This window comes from Larimichthys crocea, unplaced genomic scaffold, assembly GCF_000972845.2.
Source record: "Larimichthys crocea isolate SSNF unplaced genomic scaffold, L_crocea_2.0 scaffold70756, whole genome shotgun sequence".
Lineage (NCBI taxonomy): Eukaryota > Metazoa > Chordata > Actinopteri > Sciaenidae > Larimichthys > Larimichthys crocea.
Window position 1 is genome coordinate 11 of NW_020859358.1, and position 4,636 is coordinate 4,646.

The following is a 4,636-nucleotide window of genomic DNA, read 5'->3' on the forward strand; positions in this document are numbered from 1 at the left end:
TTTACATGTATCCCAACCAAATAGAACCGGATAGAAACACAAAGACAACAGGATCTAGCGGCAGTGGCAGCCAGAACACAAAAAAAAAGAAACATATGTCTGGATACATTTGACAAAACAATGTTTCTGCTTGGTTTTCCTTCGCCTGTACCATCAGCAGAATACTGTGAATCAACTGTAAGACAGTTTGCATGTGAAAAAAAAGGGAACCAAAAGACTGGCGGTCGATTGAACAAAACAAGAGACAAGAGAGACAGAGCAGAAACTTGAGCTCAGTCCAAGCGGTTGATCACACTGACATGTTGCTATTCTGTGTCACTGACTGAAACTAAAAATTGATTTGAGGAGAACCTCAGTGGAATCAGGGTTTACCCTTCGGTAGAAGCTAGCATATGTTACACTCAATAAAATCACTGTGTTTTATACTCGTCTAAGCAGTCAAACAGACAGTCAGAACGGGGTGTGTGGAGAAAATTGGGACCTGAAGCCAAGAGATGAAGACGGCTCTACTGGTTCTTCTGGTTCTACTGGTTCCACTGGTTCTACTGGTTCTACTGATTCTACTGGTTCTACTGGTTCTACTGATTCTACTGCTTCTACTGGTTCTTCTGCTTCTACTGGTTCTTCTGGTTCTACTGGTTCTGCTGGTTCTGCTGGTCAGTTTTCAGATGTGAGAATCTAAATGTTTGAAGAACGAAGCTGAAAATAAACATTCAGGTTTAAAAAACTTGTCTGGATAAATAACAGTTCAAACATGAATCAGTCAGATTTTAATGTTAATAACAGCTGACCTCTGTGCAGCAGACGGTCCGACATCTTTAAAATCAATGAAGCGACCAATGGACCCGTCACTCTTGAAGGACACACAGCTGGGTCCAGGTTCAGGTCCAGCAGAGTCTGGTCTCGGATGGATCCTGACAGAAAAACAATTGAAGTTCATGTTTAGTAAAAATCTTCCTCCATAAAATACTTTTGAAAATATAAAATATAAATATGAATAATTATCAGCAATTAAAGAATAATAACTTACTTTTTGTCTGATAAATGTTTTTGCTTAAAATCAATGAAGCGACCAATGGACCCGTCACTCTTGAAGGACACACAGCTGGGTTCAGGTTCAGGTCCAGGTCCAGCAAAATCTGGTCTCTGATGGATCCTGACAGAAAAACAATTGAAGTTCATGTTTAGTAAAAATCTTCCTCCACAAAATATGAATAATTATCAACAATTAAAGAATACTAACTTACTTTTTGCTGAGATGTTTTTTGCTTAAAATCATGAAGCGCCAATGGACCCGTCACTTCCTGAAGGACACACAAGATGGGTTTTCAGGTCCATCCAGTCCAGCAGAGTCCTGGTCTCAGAGTGGTGGTGGCTTCAAAGAAACACACACGAGCGTTTGAGGGTGAATAATGATGGTGGAGTGGATTTGAGTGCTGAGCGTGACTGGATAAGAGGTCGTGGACAGGTCCTCATCCACTCTGAGCTTTGGTCGGCTGTCAGGTTCCCACACAGAGAGCGTTTTTAGAGGAGGTACGCCCTCCTCTAGGTCCTCACATCTTATGCATGTCTTCTCAACTCACAATCCCACATCACTCACACCAAAACTTTATCTGGAGACGAACACAAATGGCAGAAATAAACAGAGAAATTTGAACTTTTGTTCAACACGAAGTGAACAGTTGAGGATTGTTCACGTGTAAACAGAAAACTGTCCAAAACATCATTCAAACTCGCTTCACACATGTATCGGAACAGTTTAGTCACGTTTGCAGCAAATATTTGGATGGAAAAGTCGAATCTTTGAAGTCCCATCTTGCAATAGCAACTATCCAGCAGTGTAAAAGTGGTTAAGGAGCTTCTTGAATGTTCCATGTAAGTCCATGTTGGTTGTAATACTTTGTACTTTAAACTTGAGGGAACACTTTGAATGCAGACTTTGACTTTGACAGAGTAGTTTTCACACAGTGGGGTAGTATTAATAGTCAGAGTAAATGTATTGTAACCACGGCGTCTCTGAGTTGATGTTATTGATGGCCGCCGCAGTACTGTATCATTTGAAAGTTAGTGATTCATATTCCAAATAAGATTCCCGAAATTATGAAAAGTCTAGTAAACACTAAGGTTTGTTGGAGTGGCTCCGAGGATGGCTCTGTTTTTATGAACGTCAGCTTGTAGCTCGTTGTGATGAAACCTCAGCTTGTAGCTCCGTTGTATGAACTCAGCTTGTAAGCTCGTGATGAAACGGCAGCTTGTAGCTCGGTGTCTGTCCTTAACTATGGTTGAAAATATGCGGTGTTTGTGTTTTAACAACGTTTTCAATTAAGATTTAGTCATCCCGGGAGTGGAACAGTCCAACCCAATATGTGCTCCACTTTAACCGATGCAAGGCCAATGAGGCACCTTTCCTGATCTCGTATTACAAGATAAGGTGTCTCTTTTTTTTTTCCGCAAGTGAATGCAATACGCTTCCGAGGTCTGAGAGTCAGCGATCAGAGTCATAAAAAAAGAGTTGAACTTCCCATCACACAGTCGTAGCACTTAAAAGGTTCCGTCAAGCTGAACGCATCTGAAATGGCAGCCCGTCTTCCAGCTGAGTTCCAGCTGGCCTCCCTGCCAATCCCGTGAAGGAAGACCCCCTCCTTCTCCTGGGCCGTGTCTATTTTTTACTGTAACTCCACCCTTCATATGTAATTAGCAGGGTAATGACCAGGAGATGTCGCTCTCGCACAAACGTTTTTACAGTGTTCTACCTGAGATGAACGAGCTTACACATACCTCGTTAGCATTCCTCGTTGCTCAATCTTTTGTTTGCAATTACAGTAAGGGGCTTTTTGGTCTCACAGTGTCACAGATCGGAAAATGCAGCTGTTTGGACGCTGCATACTGTACATGAGCCGTATGATTGAGCGGTTTTCATGAATTGAATTAAATGTAAGGTGTTCCAAATCAACAACATCTAGTCTGTTCTGTCTTACTAGGGTGGACATATCGGCGTTAACGTGAGACTCTTACAGTCGATAAAAAATATCACCAGTGAATTCTATTCCAAAGCTGTTTCAGCCTCTCAGGTCCTTTTTTTTACTTTTTTCTCTCTTTTTTCGTTTTTGTTTTCTTCCTGTAACCTCCCGTGGAGTCCCTGATCTCTATAGCATTAGATAGTTTTGTGCTTTTGTCATGTTGTTCTCGTGGTTTTTCGCTTGTGTTTTTTTTTAAAAATGCCGCTGCCACCTGACAGCTGCATTGTTTACTCAGAGAAGATGCCGCCAGTGCATTGGGCGCAATTCACTGTTTGTTGGCCGCATAATCTATTTGCCACCACTAGTCTTTTGCATAATTACAGAGCGTCTCTTCTCTGTGTGTTCGCGCCTATCTCATCGTGTATCTGCATGTAAACACAAACTAACCCTTAAAAAAGTTACAAAAAAAGGTGTCGGACGTCTCAGGCGGCCAGGCCTGTGTTGTTCAGACTGCATATACAAGCGATGGGTTATTTTTAATTAACAGTTTGTGTGGAGGGGGAGGCTTCGGGTACAGATCACAGAGCGGAGAAGCAGCTGGTTTGAGTACTGCATACTATACAGTACCTTGTGATTTGAGTGGTGGTTTTGTTTGTTTTTTTTTTTTTTTTGTTTTTTTTTTTTTCATGAGCATGAATGCGCCTTTTCAGTTTTCGTGCCATTCCAATAGGCTAAATGGCGTAAATGGAAAGAAGATGTAGTGACCCGGAACAATGAAATACTAAGCAAATGGTTTTGCTGGACTTTATTCCTAATCTGGAACACAGGCTCCTGGGGGCGTAGCCACGGCAAAAAACATAAAAACAGGCAAGCAAACAGCTAGAACATTAACACATTAGCTACTTCGTCCCCTCATCGCGCCATGTAACTTGCCATGACTGACAGGCTTCACAGCCTCTAAACGCACCCCCCCAGTCGTCACCCCATACACTGCAGCCTAACTCACTGAACACAACTCAACAGCCACAGTGGGTATACAACAAGCACGTTACATATGTATCAATAAGTGAAGTATGTTGGGCTTTAATAAGTTTGCAGTATAGATGGTCTGTTTTTATTCTTACATGGACCCACTGTTGATTTTCCACTAGCATCCCTCCTTATAATAATAACATACACGGCACAGCTTTTTAAAGTCCAGAGAGAAGGTCTGTTCAAAATCCAAGGTGACTCTCCTTTGCCAAAACGTCTGTGATGGTCCGCGCGAGCTCCTGTTTTTGTGCCTGGCTTAGCCTCCTTGCGAATAAAGTGTTTCCCATTTCATGAATTGCCTAAATTATGTTTGATGGTTTCGTAATTAACGGCAACTTGATTAAACCAAAAAATACTTGACTTATTTTCTACTTAAAAAGATTCCCCCGTAAATGCCTTTCGCTTTGCGCTTTACGCCATGTAGTCTATGGTCACTTTTAAATCACAACATCTAGCTATGTTACGGACGTTACAGCGGGAGTTTTTTAATAACGCGTTTAATGTTTGGCATGTTCTTGTTTGCTGCCTCACTGTTTTTTATCTTATCACAAACGTTTTTTTTTATCCTCAACTGATCCGCTGAGCAGCTGATCAGCTCACCCCGGCGTATCTGTTCAGATGTGTCGTTTAAGACAGACAGTCGA

The 4,636-nt window shown here is 41.8% G+C and overlaps 1 long non-coding RNA gene across 1 annotated transcript; it reads right to left on the reverse strand.

The window, feature by feature from the left end:
- Nucleotides 1-555: 555 nt before the first annotated feature.
- LOC113745385 (uncharacterized) lies at nt 556-1,156 on the reverse strand. The gene is made up of 3 exons (XR_003462123.1): nt 1,031-1,156; nt 792-914; nt 556-699 (listed from the first exon to the last, which is right to left on the reverse strand). It is a non-coding gene; the product is annotated as an uncharacterized LOC113745385 (long non-coding RNA).
- Nucleotides 1,157-4,636: the final 3,480 nt, after the last annotated feature.